The following is a 22099-nucleotide window of genomic DNA, read 5'->3' on the forward strand; positions in this document are numbered from 1 at the left end:
GAAAAACAGAATCTATGCCATTTAAAGACTCACTGAGGAATTGAGAAAGTGAGGTAAAATAACCCGGAAAAGTTATCAGTAACGGTAACAATTAAAATGAATCCCAAAATAATATGTTCCATTTATTTAAAGGATAACTGTACCCCAACAATTAGCTTACCTGCTACATCACAATTATCATAAGTTCTAATAAGACCTTGACAATTTTGACAGCTTTCAATGTGTTTGGATAATTAAAGGGACACTATAGTCACTAGAACAACTACAGCTTACTGAATTTGTTCTGGTGAGTAGAATCATTACCTTCAGGCTTTTTGCTGTAAACACTGTCTATTCAGAGAAAATGAAGTGTTTACATTACAGCCTAGTGATAACTTCCTCAGATAGCTGTTAGAGATCCTTCCTGGGTCATGGCTGCCTAAAATGCATCCACATACTCAGTGTCTCCTCCCCCTGCATGCAGACACTGAACTTTCCTCATAGAAATTAATTGATTCAATTCATCTCTATGAGGAGATGCTGATTGGCCAGGACTGTGTTGGAATCATGCTGGCTCTGACCCTGATCTGCCTCTTTGTCAGTCTCAGCCAATCCTATGGAGAAGCATTGTGATTGGATCAGGCCACCACATCTGATGATAGTAGAAAAAACATGCACGTTTATATGCAGAAGGCTGACCATTCTCTCCGTGGTCTCTTTCAAAGTGGCGTAACCTCAGGTATTTTCACTTATCATTAATCATGCAATCTTGTTTATTGGATGTATTAATTATTAAAGATGTGTGTGTTTATAATACTTGATGTGGTTCGTGATAAAACCTGGATTCTTTTCATTCTTTTTCTTCCTTTTTCTAAGCCATATACTTGCTCATTCCCTTTCATGTTTTTTTAGGTTCTTATGCATTAATCTGGTATACTGATTGAATCATTTTAACATATGTTTAGCTAATGAAATTTGTAATTGCACTGTAACGGATCGACGGGCACCCCGACTGGGTACCTCCGTTGAAGGATGCTCCTAGCGCTTCCTGAGGACTCCAAGCACAGCAGCATACACCACAACCACCGAACCGGAGAAGCATACAAATGCTCTCAAGCATATGAATGCTGTAAACAGCTGAACAGGAAAAGAAAACAATCAGCTTACACTCCTGGCAATCAGCATACAATCCAATTCCCCCAATAACGAGACGACACTTCGTTTTGAGGTCAAGCAGAACTGACTGTACTGGCACATACAGCCTCTTTTATTCACAATCCACAAACATAGTACTGCCCACAGGGTTTTGAAATACAACCAATCAATCCATACAATACACACAGACACTCCCACATAAAATCCTCCCCTCTGCCTGTAATATGATTACTGAACACAATGGGTAATATAGTTATCACAGGCAGAGAAATACAGTTTTTACCAAATATTAATAACACAAACATAAAAATCACATATTCGAACTCAGCACACTTTAATTATAAACATAGTCAAAATTCAGCCAATTCCATCCAGGGGTTAAAAAGTCAGCTGGAGGTCCCTTTTTGACCGACCGCAAGCACATTTTCATGCCCAAAACAGTTCAAGAGAATCAGGCTGTGCGGTCGGTCTATTTCCCATGTTAAAGTCAGTTCAAACACACGAACGACAACCATTCGAATTGTCGAACTGTTGAATGAACTGTCGAATGAACTGTCGAACAGCGTTCGACCTGTCGAATGCATTGAAGTCTGGAGAAGGTAAAACTTCAGCTAAATTAAAGATGGCTGCCGCCACGTGTTCGTTTTTCGACTGTTAAAGGGCCAGCAGCAGCACAACAAAAATCCATTATGCCCAAATCTGTTATTTCAAGGGCCAAACCTCCCAGGGACCATAATCACATGGCAAGAGGCTGGCAAGCAGTCCTCTCCAGGCACAAGTGGCGGGGCTGGTTCCGCCACATGCACATTGATTGTTTTATATGTGTATATAAGTGCAATTTTGTCACTGTGGTGTTAGCTTGATAAAGACCTGGTTACAGGTCGAAACAATGCAATAAATCTGCCTGGAAGCAATCACAGTAAGCACCTGAGATTTTTTCACTACCACTTCTGATGATGTCAGCAGACAGCTTGTTTTTATGAGGCAAACAGCATGCAGATCTACAGCTTCAGGCTTGAATACAAGTAAGATTTTGCTATCTTTATGGAGGCATGAGGGGCCCAGGGGGGCTAGATAGTGGCTTTAATACTATAGGGTCAGGAATACATGTTTGTGTTCCTGAACCTATAGTGTTCCATTAATTTCTGCTTATAGTATTTATTTTAAAGTGATGCCATGAGGGTGTTATTAGTTTCTCTTTTGTTTCAATGTGCCATAAATATCTCCAGAGATATGCTGGATGCATGATAGATACTAGTGAATACTGAAATAAGATTTAATATACATTAATTTGAATAAAGAATAATATTTTCACTTCATTATATCCCTCACAACTAATTGGATTTTGACCCAGTTGGAAAACTCATCAAAGTGCTTTTACAATGGAATTTAATACACATTACAAACCAGTTGCATTCATTGCAAATTAAACAAAAACAAAAAAGCAGAACAGTGTATGTGAATAAATAACTTTAAAATATAACACCATTATGTAAGCAGAATTACTCCTAAAGGAAAAGTCTTAGAAAAACAGAATCTATGCCATTTAAAGATTCACTCAAGATTAGACAGCATGATTATTGCAAAGGTGTGCCTTAGGCTGGCCACAATAAAAGACCACTCTAAAATGTGCAGTTTTACTGTATTGGAGGGGGTCCAAGGTTTCAACCATTTGCCTCACGCAGTGTAACACATCTACTTCCCATAGAGTTGATCAGGTTGCTGATTGTGGCCTGTGGAATGTTGGTCCACATTCTCTTCTGCGGCCGCCAGAAGAGCCAGCTCCCCCTGCGGCCGCCAGAAGTGCCAGCTCCCCCTGAGGCCGCCAGAAGAGCCAGCTCCCCCTGCAGCCGCCAGAAGAGCCAGCTCCCACTGCAGCTGCCAGCACAGACAGCTGTCTGCACACAGGTAGCAAGTATGTGTGTCAGTGTGTGTCATGGTGTGTGTGTCTGTCTGTGTCATGGTGTGTCTGTCTGTGTCATGGTGTGTGTCTGTCTGTGTCATGGTGTGTGTGTGCCTGTCTGTGTCATGGTGTGCGTGTCTGTCTGTCATGGTGTGTGTGTGTGTGTGTGTGTGTCTGTGTCAAGGTGTGTGTGTCTGTCATGGTATGTGTGTGTGTCTGTGTGTGGTTTTAAAAATAGTGTTTTTACTCACCTTTTTTTTTTTCCCACGTCGTGCTGGTCTCTCCTCGACTGGTCCTGCCTCTATGGCTGAGATCATCAAGCTTGATGATCTCAGCCAAACCACACTGACACAGGAAGCACCTCTAGTGATCGTCTGAGTGTCTGTCAATAGGAAGCAATGTAAACACTGCCTTTTCTCTGAAGAAAGCCTGCAGAGACAGGCTATAGACACCAGAACCACTACATTAAGCTGTGTGTGTGTGTGTGCCTGCTAGTGAGCGAGCTTGTGTTTTTAATGTCAATGAGCTTATGTATATCAGTGAGATTGTTTGTCTATGAGGCTGTGTATCAATGAGCTTGTGTGTGTCAGTGAGATTGTCTGTGTCTGCATGTGAGTATGCTTACTGTATAATTAAGCGTTTTACTCTGAAAGGATCAATATTTTATATTAGAAAAAGATATATATATATATATATATATATATATATCAATCATCTGGGGTGGCAAGACATAACCTTACATATTACATGTGACAATATATGGCACAATGACTTATGGGGCTGGCATAGATTTTTTTCCAGGGCTGCTTTGTATCCCTAGTCCGGCCCTGGCCTCAGGATCTCGTCACGGTAACTCTGTGTATTCAAAATGCCATCAATAAAATGCACCTGTGTTCATTGTCCATAACACATGCCTGCCCATACCATAACCCCACCGCCCCCATGGGCCATCTGCCCTGCACAGTGAAAACCGGGATTCATCAGTGAAGAGAACACCTCTCCAAAGTTCCAGACGCCACTGAATGTGAGCATTTGTCCACTAATGTCGGTTACGACAACGAACTGCAGTCATGTCGAGACCCCGATGAGGATGACGAGCATGCAGATGAACTTCCCTGAGACAGTTTCCGACAGTTTGTGTGGAAATTCTTTGGTTATGCAAACTGATTGTTGTAGTAGCTGTCCAAGTGGCTGGTCGCAGACAATCTTAGAGGTGCAGATGCTTGATGTGGAGGTCCTGGGTTGGTGTGGTTACATGTGGTCTGCGGTTGTGAGGCCGGTTGGATGTACTGCCAAATTCTCTGAATCACCTTTGGAGAGGGCTTATGGTAGATAAATGAACATTCAATCCACGGGCAACAGCTCTGATGGACTTTCCTGCAGTCAGCATGCCAATTGCACCCTCCCTCAAAACTTGCAACATCTGTGGCATTGTGCTGTGTGATAAAACTGCACATTTTAGAGTGACCTTTTATTGTGGCCAGCCTAAGGAACACCTGTGTAATAATCATGCTGTCTAATCAGCATCTTGATATGCCACACCTGTGAGGTGTATTAATTATCTTGGCAAAGGAGAAGTGCTTACTAACACAGATTTAGACAGATTTGTGAACAAAAATTGAGAGAAATAGGCCTATTGTGTACATAGAAAAAGTCTTAGATCTTTGAGTTCAGCTAATGAAAAATGGGGGCAAAAACAAAAGTGTTGCGTTTATAATTTTGTTCAGTGTATATTAATTACTGGGGAGTTGGGATGTACAATATACATTATGTTTTTACAATGCCGTAACTAGCCGTTAATCTTTTGACACATACTAAACATACAATGCAAAGATAATGCTAACTCAACTACATATATGATTAATTTGGCTGAAAGTTTAATCGCATGCTTAGATAGACATAACTTGATTGCGCAGTAAAGTATAGGGCTATGCCTTTAAAGATGTAATTCGTTATACTCAATGATGATTTAAGCGTCAGCTAGTTAACTGTCATAGATTCAGTTATGCCTATATTATTAGATGTTTATGCTTCTGCGTAGGTGATTGTGCACCCTATGGGGTAAGGTATTGAAAGTTTGCATTTATTTTGCAAGGGAAATTGATTACACATGGTTAATGATTGCCGTTAATGTCCCATTTTGCTACACATTTTACACAAATCTGCTGCCATGCTAAAAGGATGGTCCAGGAGCCCATATATACACATATATATTCTAAAGTAAGCCCCTAAACACCATACATCAGTATGCGGCAGATATAATGCTACTTAGCTACTGCATATACAGAAGTAATGCATTATACATGATGATAAATTAAGCGACCATTTGGTAACTGAATTAGATTCCGTTATGCTTATATTATTTGACATTTATGGTTCTGCGCAGGTTGTTATGCACCCTACGGGGTAAGTCATCTAAAGTCTGCATTTACTTTGCAAGGAAAATTGCTTACATAGGGTTAATAATCGCCTCATTACACAATCCGCAACGTATGTAATCAGCTCTGCATCGGAATGCTCATGAAGTGTTAATGACTAATATTATACTGTAAAGCCACAACAGGCCTCTGCGTAGGCCCATATACACTAATCCATATATTTCATAATGAGCCTCTGCGCAGGCAACACTACATTTAATCTTCTCCTTGCTATATACCTGCTATCAAAAAAAACTATTTACAACAATATACATTATGTTTATAATTAAACTGAATAGAATAATACAAATCTAGTAAGCCTTATGAAAACTAAATTTCTAAAGCTAACACAGTATTATCAAAAGTAATATGCTCGACATATATTTGTACACATACGCACACATGTGCACACATACCCTCTCTATTTCTATTACTGGTGATTTTCTTTAGACATGCTTGTTTATTAAATGAACACTCTAAGTGATACCGGAGAAACTGACGGAAGCGAAGCACAGAGAGATGGACACAGGTTTCTTCAGGAAGGAAGAGATTCTTTATTGGATCACCGGTCGGGACTCAGAGGGACTAACGTCACCAAAATACAGCAAGTTCTGAGCCCCGGACAATAGTGCAGGCTCCTTATATAGGCACATAACTCCTCCCATATTAAGCTCCACCCGCACATTCTCTTGACCAATCAACACAAATAAGAATTAACTTCCTGCTTGACCGCATGGCTTGTCCAACACAATGGAGGAGGGGAATACTACATCCTGTATTCTTGCACATGCTCCGTACACTACTGATCTTATCTTGCCTCGTGCAACCAACTGATCGATACGTCAGCATATGCACGTACACATGCCACGTGGTAATCTCAGCCTACTAAATTTATTTTTACAGAGATTCCACCACATTCCCCCCTTTGATGCCTCTTGATATTTCACAATTACTTGAGGCATCACTTAACCTTGGTTTGCATACACCGCAAGTTACCCTGAACCAGACCAGACTTATCTTATGATGTGAATCTTCAACACTCATCTTCCTGCATTGGTTCTCCCTGATCTAGAGCCTCATATTTATAAATTGCCATTATCTGTGCAGCAGCCTTCCTCTCTGCTATATTTTCTATCAGGCTTTGCACAGACCTAACAACTAAGGGTATAAGACACGGCAGGAGTAGACACAACATTAAAATCAGTAGGACTCCACCTACCACTGCCTTAAGCCCTCCAAACCACTCATACCAGCTACCAAACCAACTACTTGGATTATACCCTTTCCATACCTGAGTAGGCACATGCGCTAGTTTAACCATATGGCTAGTAAGCTCAGCTATTGCTTGCCCTTCGTCATCTATTTGAAGACAGCAATTGCTCAGGTTAAACTTCCCACATACACCTCCCTCTACTGCCAAAAGGTAATCCAAGGCTAATCTATTTTGGTAGACTGCTGTCCTCATCCTGGTATTATGCTTCGCTAGAAGATTGAGCGCTTGTGATGTCTCGTTAGTAATAATCTCAACCACCGCCTGTAATCTTATAATACGGTTGAGCATATAAATAGGGGTTCTATAACCAAAGGTACCATCTTCTGCCCACGTGGCTGGCCCATAATAATCTATAATACGCTGGGGAGGCCATTCATTATCTTCCCAAGCGCCTATCTCTATGGGTCCCCTTTTCTTCCTATGATTCACATCATACACTTTAACACCTAAAGTCTCACCTGTTTCAATAGGTAACAAGAAGAAGGATGGTTTGAGCATACCCAACACACATGCCCCTTCCCAGTCCTGTGGCAACTCCGAATAGGCTTTCTTACCACAGATCCAGTACAAATTTGCTGGGGCTCTCCAGGTAGATGTGATGGATAGATCAAACCACACATCCTTTAAATTGGCGTATCTAGCAAACGGGTTAGATGGTTCTGAGACATTTGAAGCCGACCACCAAGTTGTATTCTTTGTATCATCATCATAAGCTTTTTGCCCTAGACAAGTTAATTCTCCTACAGAAGTATTATACATCATTCCTTTCCTTGCTATGCAAACATAACCTATGATGGAGGTCTCTAATCTCCACTCAGATTTACCTCTAACACTCATATGATAATCGGCTTGTGTAGATATTAATTGGTCAACTGCCTCAGAACCGGACATTACCTCCTTTGCTTCCCAAGGCCATTGGTCTCCCATGTTAGTACCTCCACACACATAGCAGTTGGTAACATTAAGACTACCGGCAATACTTTCGGCTAAATCAATGAACAGGTTTTTAGCATTATGGGGGATCTTATTATCTATGCTCATCTCTTCATAAAAGGAATGGTATACTTGATGAGTCTGGGAGGATACCGTATCAGTCTCTATCCCTATAAACAATACTGTCCCAGGATCTAAACCCGTCCCATATATTTGAAACCCAAATAAATTACCATATTTGTCTAAGAACTTGTCGGGGTTATTTATAAGTATATGGACTGGATTGCATTCCATAGACTTACAATATGGGCTGGTAGGCAACTTAGTCACTATCATGTCTTTGTCTACTGTCTGTCCCCAAGTTGCCCACCCCACACAAGACCAATATGGGCAAAAGTACTAATCTCTATTTGGGCATCTAGGACTCACATATTTATTTTTACTACTGGGACAAATATATTTATCATTAGACCCATACGTCCTCTCCCATCTAAGATCCCCACATACATTCCACGGCTTTCTACCACTTGATATCGCCTTACATGCATCAAATAGCAGAACACCCGAAGAATGTATGGATTCTAACACCGTCTTATTAATTAGGGTCCCCTGAGGATCTCCATTCCTGAGAGTCAACCAAATTGTACGAGGTTGATACTCCGGACTGAAGCACTTAGGTTCTCCTACTCCTAAATGGCACACACTATATTCTATATTTAGGTATCTACATCTTGATACATCTCCTTTACACTCGTATTGTGAATGCCAAATTAGGGTTTGGGAAATATGGTTACCTGTTCTTGTAGTCTTAATGCATACCTCACAGCTAGGAGTGTCGGTACCTCTACCTTCCTGAATATAAAAATACACATAAATAAACATTATCAAGAACACATCTTTCGTCGTCATCCTCAGTCTTCGTCCGTGCGAAGGCACCTCAGCTTCCAGGATGTAAGGGCTGCAGGGAATGGAGTTCTACTCGTCTTCACAGGAGTCCCTTCGAGACTTTCCCTGGCTTATATACTATACGTCGGTGGGCGGACAGGCTTTATTATGGCCCTCTCACTCACGCACCAAATCCCTGAAACAATAAAATTTTGTAATCCACACAAGTTCCTCGTTACTCCGACTGAGTCGTGCGTTTTAACCGGATCTTGCAGGGATTCTCTGGATCTGCTGTAACTTGCCAACATAAGGACCTCTCCACTTGGGCCCTAACGGTACATTATTCCACTCTTTAATCCACACTTGGTCTCCTGGATGGTAACTATGAACAGGGGGATAAATATTCACAGGTAATCTATCTTGTACCCATTTCTGTACCTCCTCCATAGTCTTACCCAACTCTACAACCTGCTGCCGGGTAATTCCTTCTCCCAACTGACTCAAGTCCCCCCTTAAGTTACCAAGTACGGGAGGTGGTCGCCCATACATGATTTCAAAAGGAGAGAGGCCCATCCTTCTGGTAGGGGTACTGCGGATTCACAATAAAGCTATGGGTAAGAGAACGTTCCACTTAAGTTGGGTTTCCTGACACATTTTAGCCAACTGATTCTTAATAGTTCTATTCATTCTCTCTACCTTACCAGAACTCTGGGGTCTATATGCCGTATGAAGCCTCCACTTTATACCAAGCATATGAGTCAGTTGTTGTAGGCACTGATGAACAAAAGCTGGACCATTGTCCGATCCTATAGAGCAGGGTAGTCCATATCGGGGTATTATTTCTCGTAACAGGAATCTCACAACTTCTCCTGCTTTCTCTGTACGAGTAGGACATGCTTCTACCCAGCCTGAATAGGTGCACACAATTACCAACAGGTAACGACGTCCACCCGATTTAGGCATCACTGTAAAGTCAATTTGTAAATCGGACATGGGGAGTCCCCCCATAAACTGGACTCCTGGTGGCTTTACTGGTCCTTGTCTTGCATTATTTTTAGCACACGTTACACATCTTCGTACAATGGCCTGAGTCAAGTTGGACAATCTTGGTATGTAGAAATGTTTTCTGAGAGATTCCTCTGTGCTGTCTCTCCCAGAATGTGTCCCGTTGTGATAATTTTGGACAATTTCTACCGCTAGTGATGCTGGAATGACTATTCTTCCATCTTCTAGCTGATACCACTTGTTCTCCAAATACTTTCCAGGTTCAGTCTTTAACCACTCCTCTTCTTGAGCTGTATAAACTGGAGTCCATTGAGACAGTGGAGTTGGTATAAGAGCAGCTATATGCCCCACATATTCCTGTCTTCCCGATTCAGCGGCACGCTTAGCTGCACTATCTGCCATCCGATTTCCCTTGGTTACATCACCATCTCCTCTCAGATGCGCTCGACAATGTATGATACCGACTTCTTTCGGCTCCCACACTGCTTCCAATAGTTGTAGGATTTCAGCTGCGTACTTGATTTCTTTGCCTTCTGAATTCAGTAGTCCTCTTTCTTTATACAAAGCTCCGTGGGCATGAGTGGTTAAAAACGCATATTTGGAGTCCGTGTAGATGTTCACTCTTAAACCTTCAGCCAATTGTAACGCTCGCGTCAGTGCTATCAATTCTGCCTTTTGTGCTGATGTTCCTTTCGCCAGTGGCCGAGCTTCTATCACCTTGTCTATTGTTGTTACTGCATATCCTGCATAGCGGATCCCTTCTTTCACATAACTACTGCCGTCGGTATAATATTGAACATCGAGGTTCTGGATGGGAAAATCACGAAGATCTGGTCTACTTGAGAATACTTCATCCATTACTTCCAAACAATCATGTTGACTTTCAGTAGGTTGTGGCAAAAGGGTAGCTGGATTTAAGGTGTTTACAGTCTCTAAATGCACTCTTGGGTTTTCACACAACATTGCTTGATACTTGGTCATACGGCTATTACTAAACCAATGATTTCCTTTGTAATCCAACAACGTCTGTACTGCATGTGGGACTCGTACATAAAGTTCTTGACCCAGAGTGAGTTTATCGGCTTCAGCTACTAGCAGGGCAGCTGCAGCTACGGCTCTTAGACAAGGTGGAAGTCCGCTGGCCACTGCATCCAGTTGCTTAGACATGTAGGCAACAGGTCTTTGCCATGATCCCAAGTACTGTGTCAATACTCCCACAGCCATTCTTCTTTGCTCATGTACATACAGGTAGAATGGTCGTGTGTGATCAGGTAGACCTAATGCTGGGGCACTCATCAAAGCCTTCTTCACATCTTCAAATGCCGTTTGCTGTTCTTGAGTCCATAAGAAGGGGTCGTGCTCTGTACCTTTGATAGCTGCGTACAGAGGTTTTGCCAGTATCGCGTAGCTGGGAATCCATATCCTACAGAAGCCTGCTGCCCCCAAGAATTCTCGCACTTGTCTTCTATTCTTGGGTATCGGTATTTGGCACACAGCTTCTTTTCTCTCTGGCCCCATAATTCTTTGACCTTCAGAGATATGGAATCCCAGATATTTGACAGTTGGCAAACACAACTGAGCCTTCTTTCTAGACACCTTGTATCCTGCCTTCCAGAGAATGTGTAGTAGATCGTGCGTTGCTTGCTGACATATTTCCTTTGTAACTGCTGCTATCAACAAGTCATCTACATACTGTAACAATACACACTCTCCTGGGATGGACTCGAAATCCAGTAGATCTTGACTTAGAGCTGAACCAAATAGGGTAGGTGAATTTTTAAACCCTTGGGGCAGTCTTGTCCAGGTCATTTGGCGTTTTGAGCCCGTTACAGCGTTCTCCCATTGGAAAGCGAAAATACATTGACTTTCTGCGGCAATTCGGAGGCAAAAGAAGGCATCTTTGAGGTCTAAAACTGTAAAGTAAGTAGCCCCGCCCGGAATTAAAGCAAGCAGGTTATATGGATTGGGTACAACTGGATGTATACTAACAACCGCATCATTGACTGCTCTCAAGTCCTGCACAGGTCGATACTCATCTGTACCGGGCTTTTGAACAGGCAGCAATGGGGTGTTCCAGGGGGAAGTACAGAATTTTAGGATACCATACCGTATGAACTTATCCAGATAAGATTGGATGTTCTTCTTAGCCTTCTGCGGGATGTGATATTGTCTTAGGCTCACTGGATAAACCCCAAGTTTTAGTTCAATTTTAATAGGTGGAATATTGCGGGCCAGTCCTGGTGGGTTGTTCTCTGCCCAAACTCCTGGTATGTTGAATAAGGACTCATCACTCCTAGGGTTTTGGCTAGTCAACGCTGTATAAAGTCGCCACTCTTCTTCCTTTGGTACGGATAATGTCATAATACCTGAAGGTCCATTAAACTTTAAGGATGTTGTTCCATTTGGTAGGAACATAATCTGCGCTTGTAATTTTGATAGCATATCACGTCACAGCAATTGGACTGGACATTCAGGCATATAAAGGAATTGATGTTTTACTACGTGGCCTCCCAATGTACAGAGTCGACTTTTAAGAACCGGTTTTTCAGCACTTCTTCCAGTTGCTCCTATTACAGTAATAGTCCTTCCAGATGGAGGAGCAACTAGATTAGTCACCACTGAATGTTCAGCACCAGTGTCGATCATGAACGCACTCCTTTTTCCCCCTATTGATACATCGACCATAGGCTCCGCTCGACCAAGGGGGATGGAGCCCGGTCGGTATCAATAGTCCTCCATGACCGTGTCAGCCAATCCTACAAAGTCCCTACCTTCTCTATCGCGGGACCTTTGTGCTGCTGGGAAATACCTATCTTCCCTAACACTTCCTCTGTTCCCATTGCTCCCTCTATTACCATTGCTCCCTCCGGGGCCTCCTCTACCTCTCGCTCTGCCTCTAAAGTTTCCATAACCTGTCCTAGGTCTGTCTCTCTCACACTGTTCTCTTCGAGGACACTCATTTCTCCAATGCCCTTCTTCCCTACAGTATGCGCACTGATTTCTACTTAGAGGTTCCTCATTCCACTTACTATCGCCTCTATCTGGGCCCCGTCTATCTACGCCTGCGATCGCTACCGCTAGCATGTCTGCCTTTCTACGCATCTTGCGCTCTTCCTCTTTCTTACTTTCTGTTTCCCTGTTCATATACACCTTATTCGCTACCTCCATTAGTTGGGTGATGGACATACCTGCAAACCCTTCTAACTTCTGTAGCTTGCGCTTAATATCTCCGTAAGCTTGGCTGACAAAGGCGGAGTTCACCATTCGGGAATTATCTGCGTCTTCCGGATTAAAGGGGGTATACAAGCGGTATGCCTCCAATAATCTGTCATAAAAGACACTGGGCGCTTCATCACTTTTCTGAATCACCTCAACTGTCTTCGACATATTAATGGCTTTCTTTCCTCCGGCTTTCATGCCAGCAATTATAGCGTCTCTATAGGCTCTGAGTTGAACCATGTCAGCACCATTTACATTCCAGTCGGGATCGGTGTTAGGATAATGTGTTGCGGCCCATGCTGATGGATTGGCTTGATTCAAAGTACGGGCTTTATCCTCTAGCGCTTTAATGGCCGCTTGATTTATTCTTGTCCTTTCCTCATTGTTAAACAAAGTCATTAATAACTGCTGGCAATCAGCCCATGTCGGGTTATGTGTCTGTACTATTGAGGTGAACAGATCGGTCATAGCTTGTGGTTTCTCAGTATACGAGGAATTGTGGGTCTTCCAATTCAAGAGATCGGTAGTCGTGAACGGGACATATACGAAGACTGGGTCAGCATGTGCCATTTGACCTGCGGCATCGATATAGGCTGACCCGGGATTCAGACGAAGAGGCATCTGGTAATGTTTTAATTGTTGGGTACCAGTCAGTTGTCGGGTTAGTATGGGGCTACGTGGAGGGGCGTCAGTTAGAGGTTCCGGTCGGGGGGTAATAAAACATGAGGATGTGGGAGCTTGGTTTTGGGAAAAGGTAGTAAATAAAACACTTCGAGCCGAGCTAGAAGAAGCTTGACCGGAAGTCTGAAGTGGCGCCAAATCAGGATATTCGGATCTAATGGGGGTTGGCTCTGGTTCCGGAAGGGGAGATTTAGTACGAGAGGGGGTGGATTCTGTACTAGAGGAGGAAGCGGAAGTGGATGAGGGCAATGAGGGAAGGGGTGCAGGACTTCCTGCATTTGCGTCACTTCCTCTTAACGGAAAGTAAGTGGGCGGCAAAGGGATCTCGGACTCAGGGGGCATGTCCAAAATGGGCCTAACACCAGTCCTAGTGGACAAACAAGTCCTAGCCACCATGAGGCGACATTGCTCCTCGTGGCATGTCTGAATCCATTTTGGCGAGTCATTTACGGCCTGTCTCCAACAATCAATATAAGGAAACTGCCCGTAAAGTTCAGGCCTACCTGATACAGCCACGTGTAAGCGCTGTACCAAAGTTGGATCCAAACTGCCACGTGGCGGCCATGCCGCAACCAAAGTAGGCCACTCCCTAGTACACAAAGTGACCAAACGTACAGGAGACATTTTAACCCCAAAATCACAAGTTTTGAATCCCTTTTTAAAATTCTTCACCATACAACCTAAGGGATCCGGAATCGTTGACTGCGACGCGCCCATACTTATCAATGGAACGTCGTTGACAACGAATACTATGCACGCGTACTATTCAACAGTCACACCCGTTTCCTCTGGCAACAGCACCACGTGGTACAGTTACCAAGTGAAACGTACACAATAACACAATAAACACTCAGGAAATTCCCGTACACACACAGCTGTTACACCAGTCACTAGATAATCAATATTATGCCCTTTGGCGAAACTATACAGTCACCCACGCTATAATTCTCTATATACGAATTACCCGTCTATAACACACCCCAGTAACATCGTCTTTTACAAATAGCGGTTACAGTACGGTTAGCATAGGTCAAAGCACAATTTAAGGTCACAATACAATTATTAGTGGTTATGGTGTTAAACATGCAATAGACGACAATGATTAGTACTTTTATACAGTGTCAGTAAATATACAGGGTTATGGTACCGTGCACTATAATACAGCAACACACTATTAACACTCTCGCTAGACGGCTGAGCTCGCGCTATCTAACAAGATATACACTTTACTAAACAATCTTTAACACATTTACAATTCCCAACTAAACTATTGGCCAGTACCTTGAATGGACTACCAAAAACTATCTACATACGTTTTGGTTAGCCACACTGCCCAAGCACCACATATAGCGAGCTAGAGGACCGAATTTACACAGATGCCTCTTAGTCGATTACTATCAAAAATCTAGTGGGTTCCAAATTTACACGCCTTCCCACTTAGCCAAGATAGGTTGAGAGCTAGCGAACCGAATTTACACAGACGCCGCTTAGTCTCCCGGTCCCTCCGACCTAGCGAACAAAATATACACCCTAGAACGCTAGTCTAGACAAGACACCGGTGTCCGGCTAGGGCTATTTACACCAGAGCCCCGCCTGACTAACAAAATCAAACGGTCTGACTAAAGAGCGTTCGATCGAGCGGTGCGCCTTCGCTCCTTCCCTCCGACAGAGGGGGCAGATTCCATACACAATTCAAACCCCTGATGGGCCTACCGCACAATCGGTATACCCCTAGTGGGTCTGCCGTCTAAAACAGCAGTTGTCTTACCTCCTCGTTCCTGAACCTGAGTTCACACTCATCGACGGGGACACCCCAGCACTTCTCACGTAGAGGCCGATGATCTCCTGGACAACAGACCAGTGGCGCCGAGACGAAGGGAGGTCCACGCAGAAGTTCAGGGGTGCAGCCGTAGAGAACGTGGGCAAAGATAGACCGTCTCACGCCTCTGCCTCTCAGCTACCGTTGAACGATGAGCTTCCCGGCCAATGCACCAAATGATACAGGAGAAACTGACGGAAGCGAAGCACAGAGAGATGGACACAGGTTTCTTCAGGAAGGAAGAGATTCTTTATTGGATCATCGATTGGGACTCAGAGGGACTAACGTCACCAAAATACAGCAAGTTCTGAGCCCCGGACAATAGTGCAGGCTCCTTATATAGGCACATAACTCCTCCCATATTAAGCTCCACCCGCACATTCTCTTGACCAATCAACACAAATAAGAATTAACTTCCTGCTTGACCGCATGGCTTGTCCAACACAATGGAGGAGGGGAATACTACATCCTGTATTCTTGCACATGCTCCGTACACTACTGATCGTATCTTGCCTCGTGCAACCAACTGATCGATACGTCAGCATATGCACGTACACATGCCACGTGGTAATCTCGGCCTACTAAATTTATTTTTACCGAGATTCCACCACATAAGCACTCTAACCAATACAGAACACTGTAGTAGTTTTGGTGCCAAGAGTATCTTAATGCTTCATCACTGTAAGAAATCAAACAATTTGTCTTCTTACCTGGAATCTGCCTGGGAACCACTCCCCTACTCCACTATATAAGACAAAGAGACAGATGATGTAGTGCAGGGCTAGCTCATAGGCTGAAAGCATCAGATGATCTATCTCTGACAATAAGCTAGCCCTGTACCACCAGGCTTATATCAGAGAGAAAGCATCCAGCTCTCTGTCAATTTGTAGTAAAGATAGGGTATGGTGCCTGGTGAATCCCAGGTATGAAGTCAAACCATTATAAAATAATGGCTCCATAAACAGTGCAGCTCTCAAGCATAAATACAGCATATAGACATACTCAATCATATATAAAGCATACAGACATATTTTAGAGGGTTGATTTTCGTTAGAGGCAGTATTGGAAAAAATCTCTGCAGAGTGTCTCTTTCTTGAAGTCATGTTTTTCAGAAGGGGATCCTACCTGGTTGTAGATAGGTGAAATTAATATAGTGGGCACTAATTGTGTTAAAGTAAATATCTACATATCTTATGTTTGTTTAGCAAAGCATAGCCTATTGACTTTAAGTATATTTATCTATAACACTTTTTTTTACACTATATGCAGTACCCAATGGAAATTTAAGCAAAGAGCATACGTTAAAATGCAATAGCAATATACTGATATATATATATATAAAAAAATATTCACTCTTTAATTATATCCAATATACAATAACTGATTTGTTTGGCAATAGAAATGTATTGAATTTGTTGTTAATCATTGCTTTGAAGGTCCAAGTTGTCTGCCAAAATTCTACACTAGATTACGTGAAATAAAGCCACTGCGGCTGTGAACTTTCAGTCAATAAACAGACATTTTTTTCCTAGTGTACTTCAAAGGAAAACATTTATTTTGCAATTATTTTCCTTCCTAGCATTGCAGAAGGGACAGATGTACTGTAACAATGTAATAATTTTACTGCCTGCTTAACATGCCTCAGAGCAAGTAAAATATTGAAAATCCTGTTCCCTCATTTATTGCAATTACAGGAGTGTTTTATTAAGGGACACTATAGTCACCTGAACAACTTCAGCTTAATGAGGTTGTTTAGGTGAGTGCTACAGCTACCCGGAGCCTTTTTCTTGTAAGCACTGTATTTTCTGAGAAAATGCAGTGTTTACATTAGAAGCTTGGAACACCTCTTGTTGCAGTCAATCAGACGGCCACCAGAGGGACTTCCGAGTTCAGAGGCCCTAAAAAGGCCTCTCGTCCGATGCATTCTGGGTGAATGCATCAGACGGGCTATCAGCACACAAAGCACTGTGAACGCGCTTTGTGTGCTGACAGCCTGTCAGCACTGCTGTGGGCGTGGCTTCAGCTGACAGCTGAAGCCCGAACCCACAGGGATGCTGTCTGGCCACAATAGTGGTTGAAGGGGGGGGGGGGGACCTACTCTCCTCCCCCCCCCCGGCCCCCACCCCTGAGCGGTGGGTGGGGGCCCTAAAAATAAGGGGGGCACATACTGCCCCCCCGGCCCCCACCCCTGTGCGGCGGGTGGGGGCCCTAAAATTATCAATAAGGGGGGACCTATTGTCCCCCCCCCGGCCCCCACCCCTGTGCGGCGGGTGGGGGCCCTAAAATAAAAAATAAGGGGGGGACCTACTGTCCCCCCCCCCCAGCCCCCACCCCTGAGCGGTGGGTGGGGGCCCTAAAATTCACAATAGGGAGGGGACCTACTGTCCCCCCCCGGCCCCCACCCCTGTGCGGCGGGTGGGGGCCCTAAAATTCACAATAAGGGGGGGGGGGCCTACTGTCCCCCCCCCCGGCCCCCACCCCTGTGCGGCGGGTGGGGGCCCTAAAATTCACAATAAGGGGGGGGGGCCTACTGTCCCCCCCCCCGGCCCCCACCCCTGAGCGGTGGGTGGGGGCCCTAAAATTCACAATAGGGAGGGGACCTACTGTCCCCCCCCCCGGCCCCCACCCCTGTGCGGCGGGTGGGGGCCCTAAAATTCACAATAAGGGGGGGGGGACCTACTGCCCCCCCCCCCGGCCCCCACCCCTCAGCGGTGGGTGGGGGCCCTAAAATTATCAATAGGGGGGGACCTATTGTCCCCCCCCGGCCCCCACCCCTGAGCGGTGGGTGGGGGCCCTAAATACAAAGGGGGTGGGGACCCTAGTTAACCCTCTCCTCCCCACCCCCCCTCCCCCCAAAAAAACTTATCTCCCTACCTACCCCCCTCACCCTAAAAATAATGAGGGGGGACCCTTTAACTAAAAACCTGTAAAGAAAAAAAAAATAAGATAAAAACAACTTACCATTCGATGTTTTCTTTCTTCTAAAATCTTCTTTCTTCAGCCCCCAAAAAGGCCAAATAAAAATCCATAATAACCGACGGAATAAAAAAAAAATAAAAAACCCGAGCGCAAAAAAAATAATCCATCTTCACCCATGGAGGGCTCCGCGCAGACTGAGCTCCGCAGGGCGGGGGAAGGCTTATAAAGCCTTGCCCCGCCCTGCAATTAGGCTAAGAACACTCTGATTGGTGGGTTTAAGCCAATCAGAGTGCTCTTTGTCATTTTACAAGCGTGGGAAAATTCCAAAGAACTTTCCCACGCTTGTAAAATGACACAGAGCATTGTGATTGGATGGATTTCAAGCCATCCAATCACAGTGCTCTGTGTCATTTTACAAGCGTGGGAAAATTCCAAAGAACTTTCCCACGCTTGTAAAATGACAAAGAGCACTGTGATTGGATGGCTTGAAATCCATCCAATCACAGTGCTCTGTGTCATTTTACAAGCGTGGGAAAATTCCAAAGAACTTTCCCACGCTTGTAAAATGACACAGAGCACTGTGATTGGATGGCTTGAAATCCATCCAATCACAGTGCTCTGTGTCATTTTACAAGCGTGGGAAAATTCCAAAGAACTTTCCCACGCTTGTAAAATGACACAGAGCATTGTGATTGGATGGATTTCAAGCCATCCAATCACAGTGCTCTGTGTCATTTTACAAGCGTGGGAAAATTCCAAAGAACTTTCCCACGCTTGTAAAATGACAAAGAGCACTGTGATTGGATGGCTTGAAATCCATCCAATCACAGTGCTCTGTGTCATTTTACAAGCGTGGGAAAATTCCAAAGAACTTTCCCACGCTTGTAAAATGACACAGAGCACTGTGATTGGATGGCTTGAAATCCATCCAATCACAGTGCTCTGTGTCATTTTACAAGCGTGGGAAAATTCCAAAGAACTTTCCCACGCTTGTAAAATGACACAGAGCACTGTGATTGGATGGCTTTAAATCCATCCAATCACAGTGCTCTGTGTCATTTTACAAGCGTGGGAAAATTCCAAAGAACTTTCCCACGCTTGTAAAATGACACAGAGCACTGTGATTGGATGGCTTTAAATCCATCCAATCACAGTGCTCTGTGTCATTTTACAAGCGTGGGAAAATTCCAAAGAACTTTCCCACGCTTGTAAAATGACAAAGAGCACTCTGATTGGCTTAAACCCACCAATCAGAGTGTTCTTAGCATAATTGCAGGGCGGGGCAAGGCTTTATAAGCCTTCCCCCGCCCTGCGGAGCTCAGTCTGCGCGGAGCCCTCCATGGGTGAAGATGGATTATTTTTTTTTGCGCTCGTTTTTTTTTTTTTTTTTTTTAATTGCGTCGGTTATTATGGATTTTTATTTGGCCTTTTTTGGGGCTGAAGAAAGAAGATTTTAGAAGAAAGAAAACATCGAATGGTAAGTTGATTTCTCATTTTTTCTTTTTTTACAGGTTTTTAGTTAATGGTCCCCCCTCATTATTTTTAGGGTGAGGGGGGTAGGTAGGGAGATATTTTTTTTTTTGGGGGGGGGGGGGGAGGGTTAACTAGGGTCCCCCCCCCCTTTGTATTTAGGGCCCCCACCCACCGCTCAGGGGTGGGGGCCGGGGGGGACAATAGGTCCCCCCTTATTGATAATTGTAGGGCCCCCACCCGCCGCTCAGGGGTGGGGGCCGGGGGGGGGACAGTAGGTCCCCCCCTCATTGATCATTTTAGGGCCCCCACCCGCTTCACAGGGGTGGGGGCCGGGGGGGGGCAGTAGGTCCCCCCCCTTATTGATAATTGTAGGGCCCCCACCCGCCGCTCAGGGGTGGGGGCCAGGGGGGGGGACAGTAGGTCCCCCCCTTATTGATAATTGTAGGGCCCCCACCCGCCGCTCAGGGGTGGGGGCCGGGGGGGGGACAGTAGGTCCCCCCCTCATTGATCATTTTAGGGCCCCCACCCGCCGCACAGGGGTGGGGGCCGGGGGGGACAGTAGGTCCCCCCCTTATTGATAATTGTAGGGCCCCCACCCGCCGCTCAGGGGTGGGGGCCGGGGGGGGGACAGTAAGTCCCCCCCCTCATTGATAATTGTAGGGCCCCCACCCGCCGCTCAGGGGTGGGGGCCGGGGGGGGGACAGTAGGTCCCCCCCTCATTGATAATTTTAGGGCCCCCACCCGCCGCACAGGGGTGGGGGCCGGGGGGGGACAGTAGGTCCCCCCCCTTATTGATAATTTTAGAAAGCGAGCTGAGCTGTCAGTCAGACAGCTCAGCTCGCGAACGCGCATTCCGCGCACATGCGCGGTAAAGCGCTCAGGTTCTTCATAGGGCGGCATTCAATGCCGCTCTATGAAAAACGCGATTGGTGCAGCGCGAAGCCGTCCCATTGGGCCCCGCGATTTCGTCATTTTGACGAAAAAGGGGGCGCGGCCTAGCGGGGAGCTCGGCGCTGGAACGGAGGTAAGTTTTTAATATAAAAACACCTCGAAATTTATTTTTAATAAATGAAAGTACATATAAAAGCAAGAAGGAAGGCTGGGGGACCTGTCTTTCTTGCTTTTATATGGTGACTATAGAGTCCCTTTAGGAATGTGCTTAGCAATATCTTGATTGTCACTAGATAGCCTATCTTTAGTATAAAAAAACCCTGTAACATATATCTGTAAATAAATCAAGCTGCAAGCATAAATTAGTACTAAATTACATATGGGCAATGAGCTTATAAAGAGCAATGTTTATATTCTAATGCCAACAGGTTTCCTACAACTGCAATAAGCAATGTGTTTGACTATTTTTATGTATTTTTTTTGTCATCATAGTGTATGTAAATTTTTTTAATAACATTTTGTCAAAAGTATGAAAAAAAAATTATATATGTAAGAATTATTTTTTTAATTATGGGATTTTAAGGTTACTTAACCCCTTAAGGACACATGATATGTGTGACATGTCATGATTCCCTATTATTTCCCAAGTTTGGTCCTTAAGGGGTTAAATCAGCCATATATACACTATACACATCAGGTATCACAGAGGTAACATTAAATATTTGAGATATCACTCTCTATACCCCCAATCCAAGCACCGCAAACTTCCTAAACAGAGTAATGTCAGTCACTCCATTGCTTAGCCACCTAGCCAGCACTAGAAGCATAAGCTAGGGCGTTACCATAGCAGCGTCACTGCATTTGATGTGGTTGCTATGTGTGGCCAGAAGTATGACCACCTGTGAGAGGTGTTTTCTACTCTCTCTTGTCAGTCGATTCTATGACACAGAATCTATGTTGAAGAATTGACTGACAGATGGGAAAACGACCTATTTAAAATAGGGTTTTCTCCCAAGTTATATTTTGCTAGCAAACCTGCCAGCACGTTGTATAGATGGAATTATATACTTTTAAGATGAGTATACGTTGTAAGAACCATGACCCTTTAAGGATTTCATGAATGTCAGTCTATACACAAAAATATTGATAGCTATTCATCCTAGATTTAACATGAATGTTACACGTATATATCTTAATTAGGGAATTTCTTGACATATTTAACCCCTTAAGGATACATGACATGTGTGACATATCATGATTCCCTTTTATTCCAGAAGTTTGGTCTTTAAGGGGTTAAGGGCTCACATGGTATATTTTAATATGTATGTAGTTTTCATATACAGTTAGGTCCATAAATATTTGAACACTAACACAAATTTTGTTATTTTAGCTGTTTACCAAAATTAATTCAAATTACTTTTAAATAATGAATATGGGCTTAAAGTGCAGTCTTTCAGCTTTAATTTGAGTGTATTCATATCCAAATTGGAGGAAGTGTTTAGGAATTACATCTCTTTAATATGTTCCCTCTTCCTTTTCCAGAGACC

This window comes from Pelobates fuscus, chromosome 1 (genome assembly GCF_036172605.1).
Source record: "Pelobates fuscus isolate aPelFus1 chromosome 1, aPelFus1.pri, whole genome shotgun sequence".
NCBI classification, from domain to species: Eukaryota; Metazoa; Chordata; class Amphibia; order Anura; family Pelobatidae; genus Pelobates; species Pelobates fuscus.